The sequence below is a fragment of the Cupressus sempervirens genome, chromosome 7 (assembly GCF_028749045.1).
Source record: "Cupressus sempervirens isolate cs-2001-9-10 chromosome 7, ASM2874904v1, whole genome shotgun sequence".
Lineage (NCBI taxonomy): Eukaryota > Viridiplantae > Streptophyta > Pinopsida > Cupressales > Cupressaceae > Cupressus > Cupressus sempervirens.
In genome coordinates this window covers 242,607,327-242,622,090 of record NC_143124.1, presented here as the reverse complement: position 1 = coordinate 242,622,090, position 14,764 = coordinate 242,607,327, and positions in this window count along the sequence as shown.

The following is a 14,764-nucleotide window of genomic DNA, read 5'->3' as shown; positions in this document are numbered from 1 at the left end:
GTGTTGGATGTAAGGTTGAATTTGAAAGAAGAAAAGCCATGATTTACGATGCTAATGGAGATTTAGTTGGAAATGTTGATAAGACTAGAGGTAATATATTCTATCTTGATATGAATGATACTCCTTGTCTATTTGTTCAATTTGATGATGTATGGCTATGACACAAAATGCTGTCATGTAAATTTTGAAAATTTTGTTAGTATCAGTAAGATGAAGAAAGTGAGAGGCTCACCAAAACTGAAGAAAGAAAAGAATACAATATGCAAACAATGTCAGTTAGGGAAGATGACTAAATCATGTTTTAAAAGTAAGACTTATGCATCAAAAGGGATACTTGATCTAGTTCATACAGATTTATGTGATCCAATCAATGTGCATAGCTATAAAGGTGACAAGTAAATTATCCTATTTGTTGATGACTATTCTTGGATGATGACATATATGTTTTTCAAGAAAAAATCTGATGCATTTTAAATATTTAAGTGGTACTTGGCTAGAGTTGAAAATAAAACAAGTAAAAGATTGATATGTCTAAGATCGGACAAAGGTGGAAAATTTGAATCAAATGAGTTTGAGAGTTCTATAATGATAGACATCTACACCTAGAACCTCTCAAAAAATTGGGATTGTTGAAAGAATAAATATGTTTGTGATGAACTCTGCTAGAACACTTATGATGGAAAAGAATGTTTCTTTGATATACTAGAGAGAAGCTGCAAGTACAACTATCTACACACTAAATCATGTACAAATCAAGAAAGGTACTCATGTTACACCTTCTCAATTATGGTATGGATATTCACCTAATATAAAATATTTTAAGGTATTTGGAAGTAAGTGTTATATACTCAAAGATCACAAGAATGGAAAACTTGATGCTAAAAGTGAAGAAGGTATACTCCTAGGCTATTCCACAAGGAGAAAAGCTTAGAAGTGCTTAAATACTGACACTAACAAAGTTATGGAAAGTGAAAATGTAAAGTTTGATGCATATAAAGAGGTACATGAAGCTGAACCTACAAAATAATCTTAAGATTAAAAATATTTATTATGCTTCTATGATGAAATGATTGACGACGTTGTTGTGAATCAAGTTGCAAATCAATAACGACAAGTCATGGTGACTACTGAGTCACAAAATATAAATTTTGAGATGTATTGGATAAAAGCACAGATTTGTGTCACCGTTCATGATACCAAAACCTGTTTTGGTCAAATTTCATTTCTCTATCGAAACTCAATTTTAAAAAAAAACTAAAAATACCCATTTATAGATCTCAAATTCAATATCATCATTATATAAATTTTTGAGTGTTTTGGTTAGTTATAAAATGTTATAATTTCAAAATATTATAAGTCGATATTTCAACATTTAAGAAGATGCTCACTTAAAAAAGAAAAGAAAAAAGTAAATCATATCAAAAAAACTAAAAAATTATATTTATCTCTAGAGGAGAGAGTCCTCTTCATGAATATGTAATTTTCTTTCAAGAAGGTGTAGATTTGATTCGGAAGTTTTGATGGGAGGAAAAAATTGTTGGCTTCTAAGAAGGTTGAGCTTGAGTACTTATAACAAAGAAAATATGGATCAAAAATAAATATTTCTTTTTTGGTTCCCTAGCTATACATGTCATCTATAAGATATTTTAAAATCAAAACAAAAAAAGATGATCTGCATTTTTTTTTATTTTTTTTATAGGAACTACACCCTATCTTTTTTACAATTAAAAAAGGGACTTTAAAATAAAAGAAATGAATAAATTCTTACTCAAAAAAATTTTAAAAAATGATAGGCATATAAGTCATCCAATTCTGCACATTTCATCAGTTTACATAATCTTCAAATTCTAAACACAAATACCATTTTTTTTGTCATTAATGTTGAACTGTTGCATTCTGATATCATGTTTATTCATAAAAGGTGACACAAGTTTGTGCTTTAACCCCATTCAAGAACTAAGTTGCATTTAGGAGCCATGTTGCAAAATGAAATAGAGATACATTCTAATAATGAGATCAATACATGAAAGAAATGATGACCTACTTGACAAAGAAGTACAAAAGGATTCAGAAGTTGAAATAACTTTTGAGAGAAAAAAAGGAGAGCCAAGATTGTCAAACTATGTCAGAAAACATCACCTTGCTACATATATTATTGAAGATAAAGAGGCTAGACCTATGAAGAGAAATAAATTGAGAAATGATTCATGTATGGTGAGCATGCATGAACCTAAATTAGTCAAGGATGCATTGGAAAATGATGACTAGAGTCAATCAATGAGAGAAGAAATTGAGTAGATAGAGAAGAACAACACTTGGTCACTTGTACCTAGACCAGAGGACAAGAATTTTATTGTTACTAAGTGGGTATTCAGGAACAAATTAGATGAAAATGGTGAAGCCACAATAAATAAGTCAAGGCTAGTTTACAAAAGGTATGCTCAAGAAGAAGGAATAGACTATGGAGAAACATTTTCCCCTATTACAAGACTAGAAGGAGTAAGAACTTTTCTTTCTTGCTCTAAATACAAAGGTTTCCAATTTTACCAAATGGATATGAAGTCTTCATTTTTTAATGGTATATTATACAAGGAAGTTTACATTGAATAGCCTAAAGGATTTGTTGATGCTAACAATAGGAACACGGTATGTAGATTGCACAAAGCTTTATATGGATTAAAGAAAGCACCTAGAGCATGGTATGAAAGAATTCAATCTTATCTTATGAAGATTGGATCTGAGAGAGATGATGATAAAAAAATTTTATAAAATGATGACAATATGGTATTTACATTACAAAATCTAAAATATATGAAGGAAATGTTGAATATTTTTGGATTAGAAGATTCATAGCCTAGTAGTACACCAATGTGATAGGATAGAAACTATCCAAGAACGATGATTCTACTAAGGTAAACCAAACGTTTTATAGCATTGGTAGTTTGGGATTGTTGCAAGATATTTTACAAATTCTAAGAGAATCATCTGATGGCTATAAAGAGAATAATGAGATATATGAAAGGAACATAAAACTTTTTTCCATACTACAAGAAAAATGATAAATTTGAATTAAGAGCCTATATAGATAATAATTGGTTTGGAAATTTTGATGATAGGAAAAAAAGAACTAGTGGAGCATTTTTCTTAGGAAACATACTAGTTACTTAGACTACTAAGAAACAAAATTACATATCTTAATTTGCTGCTAAAGTTGAATATGTTGCTGCTATAGTAGATTGTATAAACATTAAATGGATAAAATAGCCACTAAAAGGAATGAAGGAAGAGATCACAAAACTTTTTATACTTTACTATGATAAAAATAGTGCAATAAATATATCTAAGAACCCTATTATGCATAGAAAGACAAAACATATAGTAATCAAGTATCATTACTTGAGAGTGTCAGTTCAAGACAAGAAAGTAAAGATTGAATATGTGAATACAAAAGAATAGATTGCTAATATATTCAAAAAATATTTACTTAAAAATGTTCATGATTATCTGAGAGGTAAACTAGGGGTAGAAACCCTATCCAAAGCTATTTAAGAATCTAGAAGATGTGCCTTGCATCAAATGGAATGAAAGACACATCATTACATTGATTTATTGGACTTTACTTTAGGAACTACTTGAAGTAATCAAGAGCTAGAATAGATAATAGTCACAAGTTAAGTGATAGAGGAAGAACCTAAAATTCATTAAATATTTGCATATGTAAGATGAAAAGTCTTTGAAATTGTTGTCAAAGAAGGAGAATGTGAAGCTACAAACAAAGAGATATATTAGGAGAATGTGATGTTATCGATAAGGGAGAATGAAGTATGCTCAAAGGAGATATCAATTAGAAAAAGAGACAAAAAGGATTGTCAAATACTCGAAGAGGGAGTAATGACATGAAACACCAAAGATAGATACCTAAGTAATGTAGAGAGGGAGTGATCAAATAAAGTTAGAGGGAGAAACCTCTACAAGATGATAGTTGAAGAGAATCATGAAGATACATTGATTTCTATTGATCAAAACAAAGTCTTGCAACCTCTATAGAAGATTGAAGTTGTTGATAAAATGAGAGAATTCAATAGAAGGAATTAATTTCTTTGGGTATTGTTGTTGGTATTAATTTTCCATCAATTCCAAATAAGGATATTGTTGATCAAAGATTGATACAAGTATGAGAATGTGTTTCAATCATTGTTTTGTCACTGATGTCAAAGCTACTATTTGCTAGAGAAAGAATTGCTTAGATGATCAGAGTATATCATTTTTATTGATTGATGAAGGTGATTTGATCAAATGAGGTAAAAAAAGCACCTAGAGGAAAGGTTGAGCTATGATATGTAAAATAGGTATAAAGATAAGTTGACGGAGTGATGATATAGTGAATTGATTATTTCAATTAAGGTTGTAAAGGATGGATACACTGATAAAATCTAGAATAACAAGTAAAATGAATTGAGTCTACTAAGGTTGACAAAGTACATAGTTGGTTTTGAGAAATGTTAGTGCAAGGTGAGAAGAAAATTAATTGGAGCCGAGTTAAGTTGAATTTTTGTGTATGAAAAGTGAATTGTAGACTATGCTAAGCTAAGTGAAACTTAGTAGAAGTCAGGTGAAGTTTAGTTGATGTCAAGAAATAGTAAACTTTATTATGTTTTGATTTATTTTCTAGAGGATGCTGAGCAAGATAATATGTGCCAAGCCTTAGGATGTTAGTTGATGCTGAGTGATAGTATTTTGAGTTTGATCAAGAATTTGATAAATCTGAGCTGACAAGGTTGATTTATAGAGTTATGTGAAACATGTGGAAGATAATATTGCTGAGATAGTGGTACAAAATTCAAGATGAACCATTTTGAGATGAATTCAAAAGAAGATTATTACCGAAGTTTCTAGAGGGAGAAAAATAGAAAGATGGTTAGATTCAATGAATCCTACCTAGCCATGGAATGGATGATCAGGATAAAGAGGAAAGAGATATAAATTCTCTTTATAAAGGAATGTAAGGCTAGATGAAATATTCAAAATGTGCAAGAACCCAAGGAAGACAAGAGCTCTAGGGTGTTGATTCATATGGTGGGCTGAGGAAAGAGTCTGCAATTGGCATGCAAAGTAAGAAGGCTTAATGGAATGAATGCTTGAAGGGTGGACAAGCTATCAGAGCTAAAGTAAATGAAGCCAAGCAGAATGGAGGACTAAATTGAGATTTGTAATCTACAAAGTGAGTTATATTTTGTTATCAGATCAAGCCTTACTATTACTCTCTATTAATTGTATCAGTTTAGGTAAAATCTGTTCAATTAAAGTTGACCTAATAGTCATTTGTAAATCCTTTAATTAGTTTCTATTCTAATGGAATGGCCTAAAGTTCTCTAACAAGGCTCAGTTCTAATAGGGTGATCAAAATCCTTTAACCAAGTCACATTTAACAATTTCTTTTGTAACCTTTAATAGGGTTGGCCTTTCATAGGGAATTACTTCAAAAGAGTGAGAATTAGTAGCATGTTACTAGTGTTTTTTTCCAAATTTGGTTTCCATATAAAAATCCTTGTGTCATATGTATGAATGATTTAATTATGTTTCATGTTTTCATTTCTGCAAAGTGATTTTGACCTAAGACAATAACCTACAATTTTATATTTTCAATGATCTAATTGATGCATGCAAGGTTTATAAGAAGAACATATATGCATGAGTTTTGTTTTGCACTGATAAGTTTCATTGGGAATTTTTGGACCTTGGTTAACTTACTCACCACCCTCTTAGCTATTATGAACTATTCTTGTACATATGTCCAAGCAATAACATCACTAAATTCTTGACACAAGTTAATGAAAACTTCTTGTTTAGTATCAAGGCATACCTTTTCCATGTTAAGATTTTCTATCAATAATGGTGAGAGGTGTGTAGACATCCTTCTTTGTAGTGAGGTTCAAATATTTACTTCTTTCTTCATAACTAGAGTTAAATATGTCCTCTAAAATGGCTAGAACCTTAGGAAACTTGTTGGAATTAAGATTCAGAATTTAATATCCATGTTGACTTTGAATCTTACACAATGTTTTAGCCGATAATTGTGCCTTGTTGTATAAAGTTTTAATAATTTGCAAATTAGAATCAAAGATTTTCTAATTTGTACAATTGTTTGGGACAATTGGCCTTATAAAAAGAATGATATATTGTACCTTTATCTCTGCAACATGTTCTAGTGTATGATAATGAGAACCAATTGATGCAAGTCTATCAACATTTTTTTTCTTTTTACAGGAAAACTTTGAATATTGAATTCTTTGAAAGTGTTAAGTAAATCCCATTGTCTATGTTTGTATATGTTAAGAAGTCTATTCTTTGTGAAATTTTGATTTCTAGTTTGGTCCCTCACCAACTCTCTATCCCCAAATACCTTCAAGAAATTTATACCTCTTCTTTAAGAAATTTGGACACCTTGAATTAAGGCTTCATAATCTGCCATATTATTCGTGCATCTAAATTGAACTCTATACAAAAAGTAGTATTCGTCAAAACTAGGAGAATAAACATTACACTAGAATCTATACTATTTTATTCCTCAAGCCATCAAATAATATATTCCATAATCTATTAGCATCTTCTTATTCTTTCATGAGATTGGGAATAGGAGCATCATCCACATGTATACAATAAGTTCTAGGGTTTGTTTCTTGATCCCATTGTACTGGATAAAATTGAAAAGAATTAGCTCAAACATCTAAGATATAATCAAGAGAGTATAATGTTCATTGGTGATGCATTCTTCATCCTATCCATGGAATGTTCAATTTTATATTAGGGCTAGGTGTATAAGTCTCTATTTGATTAAGAGTCAATTGTTCTTATTTTATGGATGCATTTTTCCATATCTAGTCCTAAAGAACATGTAGGATTAATCAAATGTAATATAGGCACCTATTTGTGTAGTAAATATTACCATATGATACTACATCTAGTGAGTATCCTAAGATTAGAGAACATTGATATGTTGTATTCATGATTGTATTTATCATTGATGACAACATAGTACAATTTCAACAAATAACTAGAAGAATAGTAGTTAGACATCTTATGATGCATAGTAACTAAGTAAGAGTTAAGTGATGTACAATAAAGGAAATGTTCCTTTGAGTGTCCTCATGATGTATTCCAATGTGGAGATTTGTATGGATAGTATGATGAAAGTTATAGCTAATTTACTAAGAGTAGCACAGAAAGAAAACATTTGTTTGGTACTTTCTAATGTTTGCATTCTATCTTTTAGCCAAGATATAATGAGGTGATGCACAATTTGCCTATGATAGAAGACAACTAGGTGGTAATGTCAGTAAGTGCACATGACTTGGAGTCACACATGTGAAATTTTTTAATAGACTATTATCCAATAGTTCTATTGTAATTGTAATTAATTATGTATTTTATTATAATTAATTAAGAAAGCCTTGAGGCTGACTCAAGGAATTATTATGAAGAATGGTATAAATGAAAGATGTTTTTCTTGATAGAAGATGTGTATGAAGTACCTGATACATGCATTACTTACAAAGTAAGAAAAGGATAAGATTGTTGATTGAATGTGTGTAAGTGATCCAATGGATTATTGGATGCACTATTTTTGAAATAGGTAAAACATCATAAGGGGCAACACTCTAGTTGATAGAACAAATATAGAGGAAAGAGGTACATTTCTTATCTATTATTCTTAGGAAATAATACAAAGATCATTTAGATAGTGGGTTCATTGGTCTTAATGATTAAATTGTTTGGGTAGTGGATCTAGTTGTCTTTCACAACTCCTAACATGGTTGGACTCTCATAACAAGGATTCAATGTATAGGATTCAGAGTCTCCTAACATGGACTCATATGCATTGAATATTGTAATAGAATCTTAAAAGGTTCCATCCTCTAACAAGGAATATTTATATTAGTACATCATCTTGTGGGTAACATACCCACTGTGGTTTTCCCTTTAATCAAGGGTTTCACTAGTTAACATATTTGGTGTTATTGTGCATGTGTTTATTTCTATGGTTTATGTTTATGTTGATCACATGGTTAAGGAATATTAAGGTTGAGAAATGTGATAATAGCTATATAACTAATTCAAAACACCCCCCACTCCCCAAATAGTTATATCAGTGGAAAGTATATTTTGAAAATTGGTATAAGAGCCTCAATTCCTTGAAGGAAAATCTTTACAACTTTGGGAGATCAATGGTGAATGTTTTTAGAAAGGATAGTCCTAGATTTGATCGGGCCAACTATGGAAATTGGAAGGAAAAGATGAAGACTTATCTATTATGCATGGGTCTATGCTATTGGATATTCAAAAAGAGTGAGAAGACAATTATGGATGAAGAAAAGCTTGAGGAATGCAATAAAGTACAGAGATACTTGTTCATGTGTAACCTAAGAGCTAGAGAAGCACCACTATCAGCTCCTCCTAATAATGAGTACAATCAACTAAATATATTTTAGACATCTCATAAAATTTGGAAAGCATTAGAGGATACTTCAGAAGGTGATAAACACACAAAGAGAATGGGATTACAAAATTCGATGTGTGCACTTCAAATGCAAAGATGATGCAAGATGAATCTATAAGAAGTTATATTGCTAGAATATCAAAAATTGTTCCAGGTATTTGGTCATTTGGTGGAACTAAGATGATGAAGTTATGTGGAAGATCTTGAAATGTTTGACACCAACATTTAAGAAAGTCTCTTAGTTGAATCAGCTTGTGATGCCTTCCACTAAATATTTCACAAAAGAAACTTTTCTTGGAAGATTAGAGTCTATAGAGGTAGATTTGAGATAGTCTAAAAATCTAGTTAGAGTGGAGATAGCTTGAAGTGCATTGAATATTCAACCAAACCTATGAAGGAGCACAAGTATTCAAGGAGATTTTTCTAGTAGCAACAAATCTGATGAGGATAGAAAGATTGAAGAAGGTGTTTCCCTTCTTGTGAGAAGAGAAAAGCATGGTAAGGAAATCTTTAAATGTTGAATTTGTAATAGATTTGGTCATTATGTATTTAGGTGTCCTAAAAAAGAGAAAAAGTATAAAGGAAAATTCAAGCCTCAAAGAGATGTAGATTGTATCTATGATAATCAAGACAAACAATATAATGAGAAAATTCAAAATGAGAGTGATGATGAATTAGGATTTGTGGCTATTAAGGAAGATGATCTTGAAAGAGAAATTAGAGAAGAAAGGGCTCTAGTTACCCAACTTGAGAAGAAATCTGATTAGATAACAAATAGTGGATGTTCACATCACATGACTAACAATATGAATAAATTCATAAAATTAGAAATCATGATGGAGGTATTGTTAGATTTTGTAACAATGAAGCCTATCATATTACAAGGATTGGATCTATTACACTTGATGCTAAAACTAATGCTGACAATGTTTATTTTATTGATGGTTTGAAGAATAACTTATTAAGTGTTGGATAGTTGGTAGACAAGGGATATCTATTGTGGCTCATTGAGAAAACTTGGATTATGTAAGACAAAGATGGTAATATGATGGTTATACAACCAAATCCAAAGGTAATGTATTACAGTTGAATCCTTTGAAATAATATGTTTGGTAGAAAAGGTTGATAACAATTGGTTGTGACATAGAAAGTTTAGTCATATAAACTTTGATAATATTGTAAAGGTTAGTAGTACACTTCTAGTGAGAGATCTACCTAAGATTATTAAGCCTAGTAACATTTTCTGGAAGGAATGTAGTTTGGCTAAGTAGAGGAAAGTATCTTTTCCTAGCAAGAAGCTCTTTACTACATAGAAATTAGAGATTGTTCGCATTGATCGGAGTGGCCTTGCAAGAATGAAAGGATTCTATGGTGAAAGGTATTTTATGACTTTTGTTGATGATTTCACTAGAATGATGTGGGTAGAATTTCTTAACAAGAAGTATTAATCTTTTGAGAGGTTTAAGATATTTAAGAATAGAGGGGAATTCATGTCTAGAGATTTTAATATGTTTTGTGAAGAGAATAGAATCAAAAGACAATTATCTTAACCTAGAACTCTTGAATAGAATGAGATTCCTAAAATAAGGAATAAGTCTGTAGTAGTAGCATCAAGAGAAATATTGTTTGAAAATGATGTTTCCAAGACATTTAGGAGAGCAGCAATTAACACTACAATATATACTCTGAACAATGTATAAATTAGAAAAGGTATGAGCAAGACACCTAATGAAATATGGTTTTGTCATTCACCATCAGTCAAATATTTTAGAATATTTTGAAGTAAGTGTTACATAAAGAGAGATGATGATATTGGTAAGTTTGATCCCAAACTGATGAATATATGTTTCTTTTCTATTCATTAAAAAGTAAAGCATATAGATGTTTCAATTATAGAACCAAGATTATAGTTGAGTACACAAGTGTAAGGATTGATGAATAGTTTAGAACTAAAGAAAATATTATAGATTATAATTTAGATAAAGAAGAGAACAATTTTGAAATTGTTAGAAAGAATGTTGAAGTTCTATTTGAGAGTAGCAATGATTTGTAGAATGATGCACAAATTATTGAGCAAAGAGGAGAACATAGTTCAGGTTTGAGAGAAGAGATAAGAGTTGGGATAGAAACTCCTATATATAACAAGAATATGAAAATGAATCATCATCCAAAATAAATTATTGTAAGTAAAGATAGAGGTGTGATGACAATGAATAGAGTGAATGAGGAATTATGTTTGATTTCTCAAGCTGAGCCTAAGAGCATAGATGAAGCATGTAAGGATGATCATTGAATTCAAGAAATGAATAAAGAATTGGATTTGATTGTGAAGAATGATACATGGGATTTAATTCCTAGAACTAAAGTTAGGAATTCAATAGGAAGCAAATGGGTATTCAAAAATAAGATGAATGAGCAAGGAGAAGTTGTGAGAAACAAGGCTAGACTTGTTTGTAAAGGGTATTATATTCATAGGAAGAAGGAATGGACTATGAGGAGACATAAGCACCTATAGAAAGAATCAAAGTAATAAGGATGTTCTTGGCATATGCAGCAAATAAGAAGTTCAAGGGATATCGGATGGATGTTAAGTCAGCCTTCTTGAATGGAGAATTGGATGAAGTATATATAGAGCAACCTAAAGGATTTCCTTCGACAGTAGAAAAGGCTATTGTTTGAAGATGAAGAAAGCCCTATATTGTCTAAAGCAAGCACCTAAAACCTGGTATTCAAGGTTAGATAAGCATTTGACAAAGCTTGGATTTTTTTTAGGTACACCAAATAGTAATTTTTATTTGAAAGAAATAGAAAATTATTTGTTTATCTAGTAATATTCATTGATAACATCATATTTGGAGGGAATGATGAAGTTAGTGATAATTTTTCTAATGAGATGAGAAATGAGTTTAAAATGAGCATGATAGGAGAGCTGAAGTTCTTCATAAGATTGCATTTTATACAAAATAGTGATGGTATTTTCATTTCATGAGCTAAGTAGTTGAAAGACTTGCTGAAGAGGTTTTGATTAGAGAGTTGTAATCCTATTGGCTCACCTATGATAATTGGTCACAAGTTATCCAAGAAAGATGAGACACCTACAGTTGAGAAGAAGAAGTATATATCCATGATTGAAGGATTGCATTATCAGACTCACACTAGACTAGATATAGAAAATGTAGTCGAGATTGTAGCTAGATTTCAAGATGATCCTAAGGAGTATTATTATGCAACAGTGAAAAGGATATTTAGATATCTGAAGGGCCCATCTAATTATGGAATAGGGTACTCTATGCACATATACTAATGCAAATTGGGTAGGAAATATGGATGATAGAAAGAGCACTAGTGTTGGACCAATCTTCCTTGGAGGAAAATTGGTTTCTTGGTTGAACAAGAAGTAGGATTGTATATTTTAGAGTATAGCTAAGGTGGATTATGTTGCATCAACAAATAATCGTAACCAAGTTATGTGAATGAAAAAAATGTTGAAGGATGTCAAGATTGAGTTGGAAGAACATGTTATAATTTGTTGTGATAAAAAAAGTACAATGAGTATGTCTAAGAATCATGTTTTTCATTCTAAGACTAAGAATATATCTATTAAGTATCATGTGCTAAGAGAAAAGGTAGTTGAGAAGAAAATCATATTAGAGTATGTAAGTACTAAAGATTAGATTGCATATATCTTTATGAAGCCTTTTCCTAAAGATAATTTTGAGTACCTAATAGGTATATTAGGGGTTATGCCCATGCCTACTTTAGAGTAGATGATGTAGTCTAGTGGTATAGAGAACTATTGTTAGACTAGATTGAATGCCAATGCTTCCTATATGGGGGAGTATCTAAGATGTGTTGAGTCATTAAGGACATATGGTAATTTTTATTGAACAATGTAATTGGACACTAGAGCTGATTAAAGAGTTGTAAGAAGCATATTATAGGAATTGGTATTTTATACTTTTATTGAAACCTTTGACATTTATGTCAACCAGGAAGAGATTTTGTACATGAAAAATATATCATGACCTTTGAGAAGAGAAAAAGGGAGAGAAGCACCTATTGTGGTTGTTGGCATGAATTTTGATTATACATCTAGGGAGTATCTTGAGTATTAGAGAACATTGATATGTTGCATTCATGAGTGTGTTTGTCATTACTGACAACATAGTATCATTTCTATAGATAATTTGAAAAATAGTAGTCAAAGATCTTATGATGCACACTAATTGAGTAAGAGTTAAGTGATGTGGAGTTAAGGACATGTTCTTGTTAGTGTCCTGATGATATGTTCCAATGCACAAATTTGTATGGATAGTATGGTGTAAGCTATAGATGAGTTAGTGAGAGAAACACGGAAAAAGAGAATTTTTTTGACAATTTATGATGTTAGCAAGTGCACAAGACCTAAAATCACATGTATGAAGTTTTCTAATACCCTACTAGCTGACAATGCTATGATAATTGTAATTAATTATATATATTATTTTAATTAATTAGGAAAGCCTTAAGGTTGACTCAAGGAAATATTATGAAAATATGGTATAAAGAAAATATTTTTTCCTTGATAGGATATGTCTATTAAGTATCTAATGTATGTAGTACTTTTGAAGTGTGAAACAGAGCAGAATGTTAAGATTGAATGCATCTAAGTGATCCAAGGGATTATTGAATGCATAGTTCATGATCTAGTTACAAGATCAGAAGGAGAAGAATTTTGGTTTATAGGATAGAGATAGAGGAAGGGAGTACATTTCGTATCTATTATTCTCCAAGGAACAATACAAAGATCATTGGATAGTGGGTTCATTTGTCTTAACCTTGAAGCTATTTGGGCAGTGGGTCAAACTGTCTTCCACAACTCCTAATAGGGTTGGAATCTCCTAACAGGAATTCAAAGTTATTAGGGACTCATATCTATTAGACTCCTAAGAGGGTCCATCCTCTAAAAAATAATATTTATATTAGTAAATCATCTTGTCCGTACCATCCGCACCGAGGTTTTTCCCTCTGATCAAGGGTTTCCCTAATTAAAATATTTGGTGTTATTGTACATGAGTTTATTGCTATGGTTTATATTTATATTGATCACATGGTTAAGGAATACCAAGGTTGACTATATCAATGGACTATATATTCTAACAATAAAGTCTCTAGATAAGCAAATAGAAAGATGTGGACAAAGTTCAAAAGTTGATATGTCTTGTATAAAAATACAACTAGGAACTGTATGTAATTGCAATTTTATATCTCTTAACACTCTAGCTATTTGGATATAACTGCAATCCAATTGAACAACTCCCTTAGTCATTATCTCGTTTGATACTAAGAAGATCAGCTACACACTTTGGCATAACTGATCTACTAGGTCCAAAGTTTATCATGAAATTGTCAATTCATTTATCTCATATAATCTAAGAGATATAAAAGGGGGTAAGTTTTCTCTTCTTACTTGTATTTTCTTCCTTCATAGGTTGCACAAAGCTTACTTCTCTATTCATCTTAGTTGGTCCCTTCAACACTAACATTAGTTGTGTTCATTTATTTAATATATTTAGAGGATTGTATGTATAATTAGTTGCAACCTTAGAAACCATAGTGCATGATATATGAATTGGAGTAGCATGACATGCTTCTTAGGCTTCTTGTGATTCAGATTTTTTAATGGAATAAAAAAACAATGTTGTACATTTGAAATTTTTGTATGTGTAAGGGCCTTTGAATTTTAAATGTAATTTGATGGAGAAGGTGAAGCGCTCTCCACAACTCTCCTTTTTCTCCTAGTGTTATGACCTATGCCATCATTGCCCTCACTATTTACATGGCAATGCTCTCCTAGTTGATAATTTATAAACATCTAGTCTTTTTTCGTTGGGATTAGAATAAAATAGCCGATTGATTAGCATCATATCATTTCCCTATTGTTTTCTCTTCTATGGTAAATAATTTAGAATACTCCACTCTATGTCATGTACATTTCTCACATGAAAAGTGACAAGTAGAAAAATATTCTTGTTTTGGAGTCAAATTACTTTGAGGAATTAGTGTCCTCATTGGATTTACCTTTGTATTTGTAGGGGCAACATTACCCATGAGTCTATTTGTCTTCCATGATGGTGGATTTTTTGTTTGTAGCCTATTAAGTGAAGGATTTTGACAATGGGGCTAGTAAGCCTTATTATCTTAAGCTTGTTGTCTCTCTAAGTTCACCACATTGTTGCTCATTTTCTGCATCACTGCATTTTGGTTCTAACATATCCTATCCATATA